At 34.3% G+C, this 19,467-nt stretch overlaps 1 protein-coding gene across 2 annotated transcripts in view; it reads right to left on the bottom strand.

Annotated features, from left to right (window-relative positions):
- LOC147069631 (uncharacterized) overlaps positions 1 to 19,467 on the bottom strand; it is a 95,079-nt gene that overhangs the window by 45,835 nt on the left and 29,777 nt on the right. Inside the window, exon 1 of one of the 2 annotated variants that reach the window (XM_085950389.1) lies at positions 1,264 to 1,453. The exons of the other annotated variant lie outside the window; for it this stretch is intronic. The gene's annotated coding sequence lies outside the window, so the exon portion shown is untranslated. Of the gene's footprint in view, positions 1 to 1,263; positions 1,454 to 19,467 lie in introns of those variants that run through there. 2 annotated transcript variants of the gene reach the window in all.

Genomic DNA, 19,467 nt, shown 5'->3' with positions numbered 1-19,467 from the left:
TGTTACCTTCAATGGACAGCAGGAAGTTATGATTCATGATTTTACTTAGTAAAATGTTGAGTTTCTGACAAGTGTTTCTGTTTTTATATTAAAGATAATTACAGACATAACTAGGAGGGTGGTTAAATAGTCATCCATATAATTAAAAAAACACAAATAGTGTGGTTTGAAAATACTGTCTTGATTGAGGCGGTTAAGGCTTACCTCGGATTGTGCAGTGGTTGAAATGGACCGGAGCGCCATTCAGGTTCAGAAAATTCTCAAATTTATCGCTCCGTTTAGTGGAAAAAAATATTTGACCATCTGAGGTAGACAAGCCATATAACACTTATTTTTATACAATACACAAAATATTAGAAAACTATGTATTTATATATTTTCGTAAAATTATCGAGCGCTCCAGTTCGTAAAATTTTCCATTTCGATTGCTGGGACTGTGTAGTTATAAAATAAGACAAAGAAGTGACATTTCTAAGAAGGTTTGAGGGAAATAATACTTCACAAAGTGCATGTACAATAATTAATGACATTACAATAAAAAATACTAATAAAAAACCGACACACAAAGTTACTTAATTAAAACGATTTACCATAGACAAACGTAGTAGGTTTACAATAGTAAAACAATTTATTGGTAAACTAATAGATTTTTAATGGCTGTGTGTTACCAGATGAGAAAAAGAAATAGGGTGACAATTTTAGACTATAGATACATCTAGACGCCACCCATTGCATTGCTAAATGAATACCATCTTCTTGCTTATCAGTACGGCTACCACATTTTAATACAACACACAGAACCATATTTTCTACTTAATTAACTAAAAATATTTACCACTGACTTTATGCTTAATACAAAATATAGCAATTTTAGCAACATGGTTATCGACGCTTAGTTAAGCAATAAGGTAAGATTTGGCGGCTCTCACATCTGTAAACCTTTTATCTTACTCTAGCGCGTGTCGCAGAGATTATAAGGGTGCCGAATACTTTCTCACTCGCACTTATGCATCGTTTTTGTTCAGGCCTTGGTGACAATCAATATTTTCAATTGCAATGAAATATTATTATGGGTAAGTACTTTTTATGTTTTCCTTTTCCCTTTACAATGATATTCAGTTTTTATGATCGTTTTTAGATCTTCCGCACTAACATAATTATGAGGTTTCCTTTCAAAATTAGATAAAAGCAATTCTCGTAGTAGTCAATATGAAAAATCATTTTTTTGTCTTATAAAATATGTATTGGAAAGAAAGACATTACCTTAAAATAGGGAAAGGAGAAGACGTCCTCCTTTAGGCTATGTACGTAGATATTGTAGTAGTTTTCAAGTTTCTTGGTGCACTTAATGAAGGGAAGTATATATAGAAGGATACTTGCACATTTATTTTGAGCAGACAATTATTATTGATCTTTTTTTTTGCATATAATTAGATCGAGATTTTTTCGTACTGCCAATAAAATGTCTTTATCACAATCAATAATGTATTATTTAGATACTTGAGTGTTTCTTTTACAGTGTCAATATATGCGCAGATGTTTTTGGGTATTATCAATAATTATACACATATCAAAATTTCAACGAAAATAAATAAAGATATACATTTTGAAATACGGAGGACAAATTTAATATGAATTATTGAAAAAAAATAAAGGACACCGCTAAAAACAAGTATCCTCTAAAATAATAATTGATGAATAACCATCGTCGCTATACAGAAAAGGCCTTCAGTTTACATTTTATTATCGCCTGAAGAAAACAGTCACCAAAATGATAACACACAAATCGAGAAAGCCGTCTATAGTCAGACCGCGATTATAAATGTTGAGGACCAAAGAATGCCGTTTGTTTAACGCATGCGTGCTACCTGTGCTCCTGTATGGCTGTGAGACATGGCATTTTACTAAGATTCAAAGGTCTTGGCTTTTGAGCTTTGAGAATCGATGTCTCCGCCGAAACTTAGGGGTACATTGGTACGACCGCGTTACAAACGCGCGAGTTCGTGAGCAAACACAGCAGCCTTCGGTGATTGACGTAATCACAAAGAGACGTTTTACCGGAAGTGCGACACTTCGTACCCTTGTAGCAAAGTCTCAAGGGTTCCGTCGTCGTGGCCGGCCCTCCCTCACCCTGCAGCGGTGCTACGAAAGCGATCTACATGCTGTAGGTCTGGAATGGCGGGACGCGCAAGGGTTGGCGATGGATCAAGGGAAGTGGCGCGAACTTGTGCTTGCCCTATATCCCAACGCTGGATCGTGACAGGGTGAAAGAAGAAGAAGAATATATAAATGTTATATTATGTAATAAGTATATTACGAAAATCATATTTCAAGTTATAATAAATAAAAAGTAATATTCCCAGTTTGTTCCTTATTATTTTCGACACCCTTACATTTTTCGATACCATGTACAAAAATTAGCTTTAACAGCCTATGCAATACGGGTGATATTACTCAAGATAACGATGTTAACGCATTATACCTGGAAGGGAATATTAAATAATGATATTCGTAACATATAGCTATATCTTACTGTACCTACTGTTCTGTCGTGGTACAGTTTCAAATCGACAATTATAAGGACATTGCAGTCAAATTAGACCGAAAAATACGTTATGGTTGCAAAAGGTGGGGTAGAAGATTTTTTTTCCTACTTATATAGATGATAATAAGTAAGAAAAAAACGAGTTTGCCAATTCGGATGACTTCGGCACAACTTTTGACGGGCAAAAAACTGAAAAAAATTGGGATTTTTTTTGTTTTTCGCTTATATCTCAAAAACGGTCGGTCGTAGCAAAAATATTATTATATACAATTTTAAAGCTTATTAAATTTCATAATGTTTTTGCATCATACGTTTTTTTCTATCTCTGACCGTTTATGAGATATTTGCTGTTGAAAACTACTCCCCAACAAGAAGATTTAGGCAAAAGCCTGAAGGCGCTGTTGTCGACTAAATGGGAGAAGCTTCTTAGTTCACAGTTTTAACACGTAGCCAAGAAGATGTTGCTCGAGTATAGTATATGACATCATTGTTTTCTACAAACAATTGATGATAAATAACTGACATTACGATTGAAATTCACTGTAGTGGGTCTTGAAAATCTATCGTAATAATTTGTAATCAGACGTAATGTTGAATTCTCTTTTTTTCAATAGCATTCGGTGCAAATATTGAATACCACTGATTTATGAAATAAAGAATAAATAAAAAAAACTCAATAATCTCTTGGTAACACTTATTCTTATTACATTTTTTCTATTAAAGTGTAATTATTTTATGCAAAATTTAATTGTGTTGTAATAAACCATAAACGCAATTATTATATTATTTTAATGTATATATTTAACTGTGAGTATAATAAAATAAAGATTCAACTGTCAACCTTGATTTGAGTCGATTTTGTTGTAGCTAGGTAATTATTGGTTACTGAGTAAAAATATTTTATAAGATTATCACGAAAAGTAAGCATTTTAGTTTGCAGCTGTACCTATTACACGCATATTAGTGACGATACTGGAAAATACTGTGGTCAGTATTTAAATAAATATGACAGAAACAATAAGAATAATAAAAAGAGCTTTTTATATACCACGTTTTTAAATTTTCTGTTGAATCATATAAACTTGACAATTCTATGTATTAATAATTTAAGACAAATAAGGCAATTGTCAACAAATCATTTTTTTGCTATTTTGCAACAAACAAACAAATATAGAAAATACTGAATGTCATTTTGATTTCCTTAGTATCGCACGTATATATTAATAATTTAGTTGCTAGGACCACCCCCCTTAGCAACCAATAATATTGGATTGGATTACGGATTTCTTCCGAAATAACTTTTCATACAAAACAGAATTAACTGAAAATGAATTCAATTCTACTTAAAGATGACTAAAAGTATTAAAAGAATGCATTGGCATCGTATTATGATATATTTTAAAAGTTTCAAATGTCTAGCTAGTCGGAAAGTTAGTTAAAAATCGATTGCAAGATTTGTACTGGATAAACAACCACCGGACAAACAAAATACGAGCTAAGAAAAACGTGGTAAAATACGCTTTATGTAGGAAAAAAAAATATAAACGGGCGCTCAGGCTAGGATCTTTGGCCGGCCCCCTACCTATGCTAAGGTTAAAGCAATGTGACGCACTCGATACATTATCGTTTTCCAAATTGTATTTTAGGTCAAATATTAAGGGTACCTATTAAGTGTATGACTTGGAATAAAATGATGTCTATAAGTACATTTAAAACGTACATTAGCAATTTAATTTTCTTGTACTTTTTCTACGCCTACTGAGAGCTGTCTTGCACAGCTACTCTTAACAGTTAGCACTCTAGCACGTTTCCGTTATTTTAATTGGTTCAAATTAACATGGAAGCCATTCCATATATAAGGTGGTTAAAGGCAACGGTCATTTCCAATAATTGGTAAATTTGTAATTGGGTGAAAATTTAGGTTAGTGAACATGTCGGTCAAATTCGGGTATGTTCGTACTGGCGTATCCACCCGAATCCCAAAATTTTCATGGAAACGTCAAACATATCAATATAACCTATAGTTTTATTAGTCATGTCATCATGGCCCCCACATCCCTCAGGCTAGGGTCTTTGGAGGGCCCCTACCTATCGCTTAGGTTAAAGGCAGTGTGACGCACTAAATTACCGTTTTGTGGTTGTGTCAAACTGTGTTTTAGATCAAGTTAAGGGAGGTACCTATTCAATGTATTAGGTACTAGCAATTTTTTGTATTTTTAATAAATCTATTTATTATGGAGGTGTCGAGTATCGACACATAATAATCAAAAACTACATAGCATTATCATAGTATAATTTAAAATGTTAATGGTCATGAAGTATAATGGCTTTTTACTATTAAAGCAAATTTATGATGTGTGTTTATCTCATTTATCTGGTCAACGTGCCACGCCGGGCCCCTCCAAAGCCCGGGCCCCTAGGCTTAAGCCCTGTCACCCCCCCCCCGTTGTGGGGGCCATGCATGTCATTGCGATTGCAGCATGTTGTAACACAAATATTATGTTACTACTATCCACTCTATATTTGACAGCACGCGGGGAACTATATATGAAGACGGCGGCCATGACGTAATTATTTTTCAAAACAGTCGTAGGTATCTTGCATTTCAATTCTCAATATGTAAAATTGACATAAGTAGGTACTCTATCTCGCTCTAAAAGTTAACACAGCCACGAGAGGGACTGTTAAAAGATAATACTTTTTGACATTTCAGACAGTTAACTTATTGTAATAATTAACTGCCGGAATACATAAAGTGATAAATGTGATATATTTATCACATGTAGCTCTTTTTGGATGTTAATTTATATGTTAGAATAGCCTCGCTGGTGTCAGTACCTACTGATAACTCCAGGGTTCCGGTCTAGCTCAGACAAAGTTCAATTCGAACCCTGGTATCACAATTTTTTGTTAGTAACTGATAAACGATCACTTTTTATTCTTAGTATGGTTTTTTTTTTAGGATTTGGGCTGGGTAAAATAACGCACCGGAATTAATTTTATAACGGCAGGGTATATTTACGTCGATGTCATATAATTATTACATAGTTTTATAGTTTCTTTTACGGACACAATATGTTTTTTTTTAAAGAATTATTATAAGTTATTCATAACACACAATTTATAAGCGCAATTGATTCCAAAATATTTATATCCCCGAGCTGGTTACTTATAATATACAATAGCCGCGAAATACTATCGACACGCGATTTTTTTTTAATAGTTTATGTTACCGAGTACGAAATACGTGTCCCGCATCTTACTATTTTCGTCATACTCAAGCCATCTTGAAATTCATCCCCAACGGTTTTTTTCTTGGGCGACGTTGCATATCTCCAACGGTCAAAGACAATGTTGCCGGCCGACTTTTAACATTATTTTCTATTTCGGAATCAACGCTGTTAAATTGTTTACATTTATTTTGTACGGCACACTTACGCGTTATTACAACGTAGTGTCCGTACTGCGGATTTTTTTATATATCTTAATTTTACATATCTTACGATTTAGTTATGACGTAATACTCTTTTTCTTCTCCTAGCACTGCCTAACATTCCTCTCTTTCATTCACAATACAAGTTATTACAATCTATTGGCGTTTTGCCTACACATTCTACTGACATGTTTAAGTGGCAAAAGCCCAATTTCATTCGTCGTCTCGCATGCTTTCTTATTTATTCAGGCCTGGTCTTCCACGAACCGTGTCCTCAGCCTCAAAGACACGGGCCGTGGGACTTATTTCTGGAAAGAAACGTCCCTCTGGGTGGTCAAGGGTGCGGCTCGGTGCAGTTTATTTGACTACGAGGCCAAGGGCGTGTTCAGGCCACTCTACACCCCTAAAAGGTACTCTAGGTATAAGACCCGAAGTCCGAGGTCGTGACAATTCGACCTCTCTGGATTTTGGCGTGAACATAATCCTTGGTCTCAAATAGGCCACCGTTCCCACCACTTGACAAACCGTTGGGTATAGGAATATCGTATACAGTGTTTAGTTTTACATTTATTTTAATTACTTTTGGTTTAATAATGACTCATATATTCCAGCCTCGGAATGTTTACTTTAATCAGGTTTCTATTATTCTATTCAGTATTCTACAAGTTATTTCGTCAATAGACTTCTCCAGAATCAGAGTGTCTAAGGTCTAGGCGTTCGTTCTAGAGGGTGACACGATCGGGGCTATGACTCGCCACATCCAACCTATTTAGACCGTGAGTCGCGAATCTCAGGAACCGGAAAGGGAGGCAGACGTCATCTCGGCCTGTAATCAAGCATCACTCCTAAAGGACCGATGTAGACACCAGCATGCGCCTTTTTAGTCCGCCCAATCGAGGAGAGGGTTATTACCAATGCATTGGTCGCAATCCATGGGTTTAGACGGGACTTCCAGTTCGCTCGGGTGACGATACATATACATGCATTCGTTTACATATTTATATATTCCCAGATCTACTAAAGATCTGGCAAATACAACAGAGAAATTCAAATCGAACTTAATTCTCAGGTAGGCTATCAGGGTGTCGGATTATATGTTTTATTAAGCCATATCGTGTGATCAGTGGACTCGCTTATCCGTCCGAATTTAATATGCAGGCATCAGTTAGACCGATGTGAGAATTGCAAACTAATTTATTCCCCCTTTCTACGGCATCGGCTCTCATCTGATCACGTGGCCACACGTCTTACCCTCTGATAGTCTAGAAGATACCTATTATAATAGTTACCTATTGAACCTAAATAGATACTAAAAGGAATCTAGCTTAATATTCTAATTTAACATCTAATCGTGGGGCAATTACTTGCTTACCTAGTTTTAACTTGTGGTTTATGCATAATATTATTAATGTTATATCTAAATTAAGTATATATATTTTTTTTAACTAACAAGTAGGTATCGTCTTGACGATCTCAGTATGGTTTCTTTGATATTATTTATATGGGTATCAGATGGTGAATATTGTTTATTTTTCTTTGTTTTCACGGCCGAACAATCCTGTCAATATCTAGCTCGTGATACTGGGAGGTTGTCGGCGCAAATGGGCGTATTTTTTTTTTTTTTTTTTTTTTAAATCAACAAAAAAAAAATATTTTTATTTTAATTTTTTTCGGTCCTCATGGTTGCGGGATCGGCAAATCCGTACAATTCACAAGCCGCATATGTTGGGCGCCACATGATAACTCCAGGGTTCCGGTCTAGCTCAGACAAAGTTCAATTCGAACCCTGGTATCACAATTTTTTGTTAGTAACTGATAAACGATCACTTTTTATTCTTAGTATGGTTTTTTTTTTAGGATTTGGGCTGGGTAAAATAACGCACCGGAATTAATTTTATAACGGCAGGGTATATTTACGTCGATGTCATATAATTATTACATAGTTTTATAGTTTCTTTTACGGACACAATATGTTTTTTTTTAAAGAATTATTATAAGTTATTCATAACACACAATTTATAAGCGCAATTGATTCCAAAATATTTATATCCCCGAGCTGGTTACTTATAATATACAATAGCCGCGAAATACTATCGACACGCGATTTTTTTTTAATAGTTTATGTTACCGAGTACGAAATACGTGTCCCGCATCTTACTATTTTCGTCATACTCAAGCCATCTTGAAATTCATCCCCAACGGTTTTTTTCTTGGGCGACGTTGCATATCTCCAACGGTCAAAGACAATGTTGCCGGCCGACTTTTAACATTATTTTCTATTTCGGAATCAACGCTGTTAAATTGTTTACATTTATTTTGTACGGCACACTTACGCGTTATTACAACGTAGTGTCCGTACTGCGGATTTTTTTATATATCTTAATTTTACATATCTTACGATTTAGTTATGACGTAATACTCTTTTTCTTCTCCTAGCACTGCCTAACATTCCTCTCTTTCATTCACAATACAAGTTATTACAATCTATTGGCGTTTTGCCTACACATTCTACTGACATGTTTAAGTGGCAAAAGCCCAATTTCATTCGTCGTCTCGCATGCTTTCTTATTTATTCAGGCCTGGTCTTCCACGAACCGTGTCCTCAGCCTCAAAGACACGGGCCGTGGGACTTATTTCTGGAAAGAAACGTCCCTCTGGGTGGTCAAGGGTGCGGCTCGGTGCAGTTTATTTGACTACGAGGCCAAGGGCGTGTTCAGGCCACTCTACACCCCTAAAAGGTACTCTAGGTATAAGACCCGAAGTCCGAGGTCGTGACACTACGTGCTGTTTCATGTAATATGTCCAAAGTATTATAATTATTAATAATATTCTATTTACTATAATGATCAAATGCCACAATTATTATACGAAAGAAAATGTATTGGGCACAACAGTAATATTAGTTTTCTGGATTCAATACATTACTGAATAATAAATAGTTACCAGTACGTAAAAATATTGATTTTAATTTTATTCTGCATGTTCGAAAATGTAACGCATTTACTTGAATTTAAATATTTCGTGTTCTCCAGTCATCGAAGCGAATTAAATGAATTTATTTGTATTCGTTTTGCGATGCATGAGATTTAATTGATTAGATATTTTATAAATTAATGTAAAATTGCGGAATGTCAACATATTATTTATATTACGTAACCAATTTGCAGCAAGATCTACGTAATTATTGTAAAGTTGAGTTGAGTATGCCATCTTATCTTTATCCGTCGATTCGTGATTACTAAGTTTCACAGCCACTCTGGAACACTATACAAGTCATAACTAACTTTAAGTCATGATTAAGAAATATGCTCATTTGGACCACATCCATTAAATTCACCACATTTCGTGGATTAGGCTGGAACTGGCTTCTGGCGATCTTATAACGAGGAGTTGGCCTCAATTAAACTAAGGCTTGTCAGAATATGAGCTAAACAATTTTTTTCGGACCGTCCGACCTGTTCGCCACAAAGGCCAAATTGTGTTGCATTTAAAAAAATTGACGCCATATTGTCAACGTGAATATCTTTTTATTTAAATTGTCCTGCAGTTTTATAATAGTTTTGGTATTTACCATTTTTTTCCTATACGTGTTCATATCTCCCATGGGTATTTTTAATTTAAAGTCATGTAATTTCAGTCAAAGCACACTTAAGTACATGGCGACCTAAGTATTGGGCGACTGCTCCTGGGTCACAAAAATACTGATGCTTTACATCAAACGTAGGGTCCGATACGCCTGATTAAGACTGGGTGTGGTTTGGTGGGACCATTAACTTCAATGAACAAAAAAATTAAGAAGGCAATTTCATGTATCGTAATCGTTTTGGGAAGGATATCTGGGCGGTCAGATCCAGCCTCTCTCCGGCGTGAGATTAACGCTATCCCAGTTAAACTACTTAAATATTGTAAACTGTACGCTCACTGTAATCATCATCACTGTAAAATATAAACCGTTTACCAATACTTCCTTTTAAAAATGGGAAGTATTTTCTCTTAGGCACAAAATACAGACAGATAAAGAAGAACGAAAGCATAGAATGGATGTGTTGTTGCTGAAAATCTTCTGTAATTGGCTCAATATTCAAGATACTGAAGAGTTCAAGTGACTAATAAACCGAGGTAGTGTTTTCGATAATGACCTCTTCACACTGTCCTTGCTAAATAGATACCGGTACATATGGGTGGTTCACAATAATTATGGATCAAGTCCAATTTTAATCAAATTCATTTTTTTATTTCAGTGACTATATAAAACATATTTCGGTACAGTTCGGTTATGAGGAATACAGCAGCAAACACATTTTGAAAATAACCGATATACTGGATTATTTGTTAAGTTAACCTAACCAAACCTAACCTAACCTAACCCAACCTAACCTAACCTAAACTAACCTAAACTAACCCAAACTAACAAATAATCCAGTATATCGGGTATTTTAAAAATGTGTTTTCCGCTTTATTCCTCATAACTGAACTGTACCCATATTTCTATTTTGTGTATTAACACAATATCACAATCGCAGCTCTACAATCTTCCGCATAAATGGCAATACTAATATTGATAAGACATCAAATTGAGTGTGGAATCATGTCCATTTTGACAGTTCCTTCAGCAATATAGAGGTATTCGCTAACATGAATTTGCTAATTTTGAAAATGTCCCTCTGAAGCGGACGAAACCGGTCCTAATCTATTTATTTAAAGCGGAATAAGTACTACAAAAAAATTCGTTTTATTAAATTAAAACAACAATACAGTGCAGTTCCACCATGAATTGACAGTTAACAAAATAAAAAAAATATTAATAAAGCCTGAATATACTTTATGTTTTGACTATTTATTTAAATTGATCCATATACTATCAAAATATGGAATATAAGTATATACAGTAAAAATATTCCTGAATTTTACAAAAGGAGTTTTAACTTTTTTAGGTCCAAATATCTCAGGTTTCATTTTGATAGACTTGGTCCATAATTATTGTGAACCACCCATATTTAGTTTCTCATGCCTATATCTGGATCCATTGTATTTAAATTGTGCGTGAATCTAAACCTAAAAACTCCTCGCAAAAGTACCTTAAGGTATTTATCTCCTAGATTGTTTCCATAATATAGAGCGGAAATGGTGAATAAGTACATAAATAAATAAGGTACGCAATTAAACACTTTTTAAATCAATCGCATTTAAATATCATTACATCTCTAATAAAAGTCTAACAATGTCAACTGAATAACTGCAATACATCACAATTATCGTATACTACCTATATCTATTTAGAGTAAATAAAACTAAAAGCTATACAATATATGGCTGTTTAATTGATTTTACACAAGCCAGAGGCTATATCCGGTTGTAGACATAGATTTATAATGTTTTGTATAAACAAAAAACCAATAAATTTATATCAAGGCGTATCTAAATACCTTGCTCTGTATTCGGATTTATATTGTGCAATTATTATTAGTTGGTGATATTGAATATTGATAAAGTCACAGTTGAATTTATCTACAGATCGATATAATGATCAGATTTGTAAAAACGAGTAAAATCATGACAGAATATTAGCCATTGTTGTCTGATAACTGAGCAAAGTGTATATTACAACGCTTTTCTTAGGTCGTATTCTTATTTGTCCGGTAGTTGTTTGTCCGGTACAAATCTACCAATCAATTTTTAACTAACTTCCCGACTAGCTTGACATTTTAAACTTTTAGAACATATCATAACAAGATGCCAATGCATTTTTTAAATACTTTTAGCCATCTTGAAGTAGAATTGAATTCATTTTCAGTTAATTCTGTTTTGTATGAAAAGTTATTTCGATACCATTATTGGTTGCTAGGGGGTCCTAGCAACTAAATTATTAAATAATATATACGTGCGTTACTATGGAAATCAATATGAAATTACATTTTATTATTCAGTATTTCTATCAAGTACAAATATTTTTGATCGTTTAAGCTAGTCAAGTCAAGTTTATATGATTCAACAGAAAATTTAAAAACGTTGTATTTAAAAAGTTCTTTTTATCTTGTAATTATTAATAATATTACTTCTTAAGTTCTTATTTTAAAAATAGTTAATATATAATACAACATGGCCGACCTGTCACTTCTCATACTAATTACCAGATAGTCTTATCTTATAACATTGCTTTATCTTCAACAATTTTCACGATAATGAAGTTATAGTAATATTTATTTTCAAAGAATAGTTGACAAGTTCAACTTAATGAGACCATGCTCTGGATTAAACACACGTTGAAAAAACACCGGGATTGAAGCTCCGCATCTCACCTCTTCAAAAAAGACTGAAAGACTAATTGCAGAAACGAAACTATTTTTTATTCAACGAATAATTCACAAGATTTAAGAATGTAACTTTCTTCTATTAAGCATACATAATATGAAAATTGTTCTGAGAAATAGGTACATAACCACTAGAAAAAAACTTTTTGGGAAAAAGAAGGATTCCAACCTGCGTTCCTCAGGATTTGCGCCCATTTGCACTGTTCTACTATGATATACGTGGCCTATCTAATTTTGCAATACTTTCTGAAGCGCTTGATAAATTGCGTTACTTTTTGGCAATCGGCTTTTATATTTTAAATCAAAGTTTTATAATTACCTTAATTACTAACCTGTACCAGGATAACTCCAAATTTTTATTATAACGTACTTGGTAATAGTTTATTAAGCCCCGAGGGCACAGGTTTGAATCGTGCCGGGCGTCGTACCTATTGTTTTTCAAAAAGATTTTTTCTAGTGGTTATTATTTTTTCAGCCGTGTTTTCAAATTTAGATTTTTCATAATAATGACAATATTTTTTCAGTCACAAATAACCATTTACCAATATAAATCAAAGATGTTTAAAATTAAATAATTAATTATTGATTAAAATCAGAAACATACTTGCATATTATAAAATCCAAGAAAAATGAATGAAAGAAATTGAATGAAAAAAATACCCTATACCTAATAGTTTCAAAGTATAGACCTACTAACTTATCTGTAAAATGGCCAAAAATGGAACTACGAACGACCATAGGACGCCATTTTTAAAATGTCATTCGAATGTCAAATTTTGTTCAGTTACGAGTCTTGATTGGGTAGTTTTCGACAGTGGCTCCCCCATCCCATTCTTCAGATAAGTTTGTAGGTCTGTAGGTGGAAATCTGAAGATTGAAAGTGATATTGTAATATGTTGATTTATTAAAATTATCTAAAATATACCTACGCATTTTTTAGGTTACCTGTAATCTATTCATGCGGAATGAAACGCACACTATTTTGATACATTTTTTTGTATAAAAACAATGTTATGTCATTTTAAAAAGTTATTACACACACGTAATGTCCATAATTGAAAAACAGCAGTGGATTCAGGTTGCACAAAGTTCATGAAAAAAGTATGTAAAAAATAACTGGTTTAGTGGTGTCCCTTTATCTACAGGGTCTCGAGCAATACTTTAGTGGAAATATTTCTGACTGCCTATCTACAAGGCATGCTCACTTTTCACTCTCTTGAATCTCGTAGGTCACTTCTGCTCTTGAAACAAACATTTTTGCCTGCTATCAAAGTAGATACCTAATTAGTAACCGACGTCGTGGATTTCTCCAATATTTTTTATGATGTAACTTACTTGAACTTGCTATTTCTTAAATAAACAAAAATCGATTGCCAAAGTAGCTTGATTTAGAAGAGCGCTGATGAGTGGGTATTAAAAGTGGCCAATAGTTAAAATTTGTCGCAATTAGTATGTCACTGCGTAGCATAGAGATAATGCGTGGATGGGGTGTATACCCGGGAGATGCAGGGCTCGATTCCCTGCCGGGGTGGCTTACTTTTTTCATAAAAGATTTTTTCTATTGATTATAAAATATTTTCTCAGAAAGTGTTTTTCAAAATTATGTACGTTCAAGAAGGTGATTATTAGTGACATCGAAGAAAGGAACTCTCGAGAGCTTTTGTCTTCTGGATGGAGCGATATTGGTAACTAAGCAACTGAACTAATAATGATTTTAGCAGCAAATGGTTAGATCTAGTGTATGTTCGCTCAAGATTTCATCAGTTTTTTCTTCAGTTGTCTGTGTGGTCAACAAAACAAATCTTTAATAATTATATTTTTATCGAGCCTGTTGATGGCTATTGTGACAACACTACTCTAGGTTTCAATTCGTCAGACTCCTATGATTTTGTCGATAGCAAAAAAGCCGGTGTTTTTTTGTTTCCAATTCGCGGCCTTGGCCCTGCCCATAAATAAATTTAAAACACAGCAAAAACTTTAAAATGCGTTGAAAAACTTGACCACAAAACGAGAACTGAATTTGCTTTATAAATGAAAAAAATAATATTTAATTAAATCGACGGCGGCTTCTGTGGACAATTCGCCAATATATTATTATGGTTAATAATAGTATATATTATTCTCACAGGAATATACTGAAAGGCTTTGTCGACTCTTGTAGTCCAATATAGTAAGTATTTAAAAATACACATATCTAAAGGGATGGCCATAGCTCACATAGACCCCTCTCCCTTCGTGTCATCAAAAACGGAAGTCGGCCACCATTAAGGCGATCTTAGATTTATCATTTGCTACCCGAAACAGTTCAGTGGAGCTGCCACTCAACCACGAGTTGCGGCGTCGTCCTTTGCTAGGCTTATGAATTGAATGACGAGTTGGGGAATGCTGTACCTTTGTCCTCTCACAATGTGGCCGAGGTACTGTAGTTTTCTGGTTTTAATACTACGCAAAACTTCTCGATTCTTTTACTTTTCCTTTTTCAATTTAGAACTTCAACGTTTGTCAGTCCACGTGATTTTGAGGATGCGTCTATACAGCCACATTTCGAAAGCTTCAACTCTCCGTGACATCTCTTGGTTTAGCATCCACACTTCCATACTATTGAAAAAAATTGAGAGAACATAACGTACCATACGCAATGTCAGACCTCGGTTAAGGTCTCGATTGCTAAGGAGGCGTCTCATTTTGAGAAAAACACTCCTTGTGATCTCAATTCTAGTTTTTAGACCCCCTAGGATCTATTTTTAATGTATACCTATGGAAAGATCAAAAAATAATGTTTGCTGCATTATTGCATTTATATTATTATTATACACGAAATTACGGTATAATCTAATTGACCTGTGTTGAAACCAAGGCCTGAACAAAAACGATGCATGAGTGCGAGTGAGAAAGTATTCGGCACCCTTACAATCTCTGCGACATGCGCTAGAGTAAGATAAAAGGTCTACATATGTGTGAGCTAGTTTCCAAAAGTATCGCCATCAAATCGGGGCGAAACGTCAGTGGTAAATATTTTTAGTTAATTAACTAGAAAAGATGGTTCTGTGTGTTGTCTTAAAATGTGGTAGCCGTACCTACTGATAAGCACGAAGATGGTATTACGTCTCATAAGTAAGTTGATACATGTTCGTGATAATTTATTTGTATTTTATTATATATTTTAATATCAGTGACCTAGTGTTTCTTTAAAATAACTTAAATTATGGATATCTTTATCTAATGGTTGCATTTTGACCGCTTAAAAATACTATATAACGTAAAAAAATAGAAAATTATATTTTAATTCTGAGCGTCTAGTGCGAGCACTTTGGGCGAGCACTAGTGAAATCGTTTATGGTCTCGAACATTTGTAGACGAATGCGTTCGCTCGCCCACACACCAAACGCAAGGCACGCGGCTTCATTTAGCAATGCAACGGGTGGCCTCTAGATGTATCTATAGTCTAAAGTTGAAACTGTTAAACTAAGTTGTGTCCGAAGTAAAACATTTAAAAGGGGAAGCAAACTTTTTAAAACTTTGGATATTTTTTTCAGAATAAACAAGATCCGTATGACTAATTTATAATTTAATTTGGAATTAAAAGCACCGTATACCTACTTACTCTGATAAATATTGCGATGTCCAATAATCAGAGGAAAGCCAAGTGACATTTAATATCCAAAGGCGCGCGCATAGAAAAATAGTTTGAGGGGAGGGGTCCATTTCCAAAAAATATCCATAATGATTTATTATTGATGATGGCGGCGGGAGGGCAGAGTTAATAAAATCTTGCAGATATCACTGACTTCCACATTTTCCCCACCTACTCAATGTCTTCTCGACGCTTTAGTCGCGAAATTCCACACTTTACAAATACATTCTCCATGCTCAGACACTTCACACTTTGAGTTCAGAATATTAAAGCAAACATTGAATTACCAAAATGGCAACAACCTATGTATTACGGGTCTTATCGTGGAAATTAATAGGCCTTTCTTGTGGGTTTGGGTCGAAATCCCAAAGGCCGGAAACCCGAAGGCCGAAATCCCGAAAGCCTAAATCCCGAAAGCCGAAATCCCGAATACCGAAATCCCGAACGCTGAAATCCCGAATGGCCGGAATCCCTTTGGATATTAAATGTCACTTGGCTTTCCTCTGATTATTGGACATCGCAATATTTATTCGGGATTTCAGCCATTCGGGATTTCAGCGTTCGGGATTTCGTCTGGCACCCCTTTCTTGTTCATATCATTGAATTCCGATGGACCCGTTGAGAAAACTGTTCGACATTCAAATTTTCCCAGTCACAATATTCAGTAATGTATGAGATCCTGATGAAGAGGAAGAAGAAGTGATAGTAATTGATAAGTAGTTCGTCCTAGAATTAATGCTGAACTTCTTATTTATCATGGATTGTTTTTTGTAGCAACGGTCTGACTGCATACCTATATGAAGTTTTAAACCGTTTTGGAAGCTATGGGAGACTAGTCAGTGAAGACTGAAGACGGTCAAATCTCGTGGCATACGTTTATTGACTAAGTTTCAAATAACAGTACGAGTGAACAACGTTTCGTGCTATTTTAGTTAGCGTTTGGATTAGTGTACAGTTACTTAAATGTGATTTACTTGATATCATACAGGTACACACTTGAGGGAAAGAAGTAATAAATCGAATCATAATCTTTAAGCAGATAAATCTTTTAAAATGACAAAATATGTCTCTAGTATGGTTCTATATATTATAATATATTTGATTTTCATCACTTTGTTCAGTCATACATATCGTTTAAAGCCATGTACACAATATAACAAAAAAGTTGACAACATCATCATTTATGTTTCTATTCAAATTATCGTATTTAATTTTAACCATGGATTGTTTTAAAACAATAATACTATCAATCGGGGGTACCTATATACTTGGTGGAATTTGAATTTAAATTCTAATTGATTTAAATGAAAATGAAGTATGTATTTTTCACTCGGAATCATCATATTGCATTGTATTAGATATAACAAGTAGTCTATATCAAACCTTTCAATCGAGTGGTTCACAATTAATAATCCCTCAATTGAATAATTAGTCCTCGCATACTGTGTTTGTCCGCAATATACATAAAACTACTAAAACAATAAAGCCATACTATCATGTAATATTAAAATATGTGTGAAATAATAAACAACCATTAAAACAGTAGTTATGTGTTTATTAATCAAATATATTTTCATATACAATTAAACTTAGTATGTAGTTGAAAATCATACCAAACAACTAAAAATGGTGACCCCGACGGAAAGTGATGACCACCTAGAGTAGGTGTTCTTGCTTTGCGTGGACCAATCAAATATTTTCCTTTAATGGTTGAGCGCGAGAGTAACTATATGTTTAGCTTTTCCTTCAGAATCATATTTAAGTTATTTTGTTTGTTTTATTAAAAGTGTCGTTCGGTCATGGGCCGTTCCACAAAGGAATAACAGTTGAAATATTGTTATTGAAATATGAAAACAATCATCGAAATATACAAGCTTATCATTGTGACAAGGGGTTGATCATGGCGCACACTTTGAATAGCACCAAACCAATGTATCAAATCATAGCTATTATTTTGCAAATGCAATACTAATGTAACACAATATTAGCATTAGTAACGAGTTTATGACTAAAACGGATATGCGGAAATTAATACAGAATGTCGATAAAATTATGTAATAATGAAGAAGAATGTTAAGTTTTTGCATATTATTTTTACGATAACCTTGATATGCGGCTTGATATTTTTGCGAGTACATGGTCGTAATATTGAGTTGTAATAAATATTTAAATATTTTGTTAATTTAAATACAAACGGTCGTAATATGGCGGCAGATTGTCAACGACACAAGAAACAAAGACATTATATTATATTTATCTTGGAAACACGTCAAAAACATATCAATTCGTAAAGCACATTATCCGGAATCCTAAAATGTGTACAGAAAGGAAAGAGCTGCTCAAATCGGTTAAACCAGCTGTTGGACATATCGGACTGTCTGAATTGGTCGCCAGAAAGGCCAATTTGCATTTAAAAAAATTGCGGCGTCATACTGTCAACGTAAAGCTCTATTTACTTAGATTGTTTGCAGTTTTGTAATAGGTTTTGTATTTATCAATATAAATTCAGTGAAAGCACACTCGAGTGCATGGCGACCTATGTATTGGCTAACTGCTCATGAGACATTCCCAGTTTGTATGTAAAAAATACTGATGCTTTACATATAAACGTAGGATCCCGTGATTCACTCGATTAAGACCGGGTGTGGTGCGGGCGACTGTGGTTTGGTGGTCTCATTAACTTCCATTTCAGGAATCCTACCCATCAAACAAAAATGGGTGACAATAATAATTATTAATGTGGACGTTCTCAAACGAATGTAAAAAGACCGCGAAGTTTTACATAGAATCGAAATTTGAAAACTACAATACTTTGGCCACACTAGAAAAGTGAAACGTTCCCAAATTCATTATTCAAGGAAAATCTACAGAAAACGTAGCAAATGAAAGGTCCGCATTCTGTGATTGATAGGAGTACATAGCCGTAGAACTGTTACGTGTAGCAGATGCCAACCACTGATAGGGAATGGCACTACTAGAAAAAGAATTTAAAAAAAGTCATATTATTTTTAATTAATTTACATAATAGCGTATATTATACACATGCATGGATTACTGGCATCAAAAGTGTGTAAATTAAAAAGTCGCGATAATAACTGTTTACACGCAAAAGTGTTAACACTGCAGACTGTCTCGTCAATCTCATTCTTCAAGCCTAAGCGAAACGCGTTGCTGTCATTGTATGGTACTATTTATCAGGTTGTGAAAATAGGTAAACGGAAAAATTATATTATATACTTCGTATTTTTTCCGGAAGGTTCGCCACTATCGCGTGAAAATTCATAAGCTGCTAGATCCATGCACTCAGTCTTGCAACACGCACGATAATTAATACGTGTTTACATTTGCATTGTATAATTATTGTGGTCGCGATAATACGTACTGCCGTCAGTAAATCCATGCACGTGTAAACGGGCTAAACTGGCGAAGGGTGAACGTAGGCTGTTAAATAGTGCACAATAAACTTTGTCAATTGAGTGTATTTATTTTTATTGAACTAAGACTACAGTGTGTAAATAAAGTTTGTTGGTTTTTAAAATTCAAT

The sequence above is a fragment of the Rhyacophila brunnea genome, unplaced genomic scaffold (assembly GCF_057557595.1).
Source record: "Rhyacophila brunnea isolate RB1 unplaced genomic scaffold, BYU_Rbru_1.0 scaffold_23, whole genome shotgun sequence".
NCBI lineage: Eukaryota > Metazoa > Arthropoda > Insecta > Trichoptera > Rhyacophilidae > Rhyacophila > Rhyacophila brunnea.
This window is presented reverse-complemented; position numbering and strand designations above follow the sequence as displayed.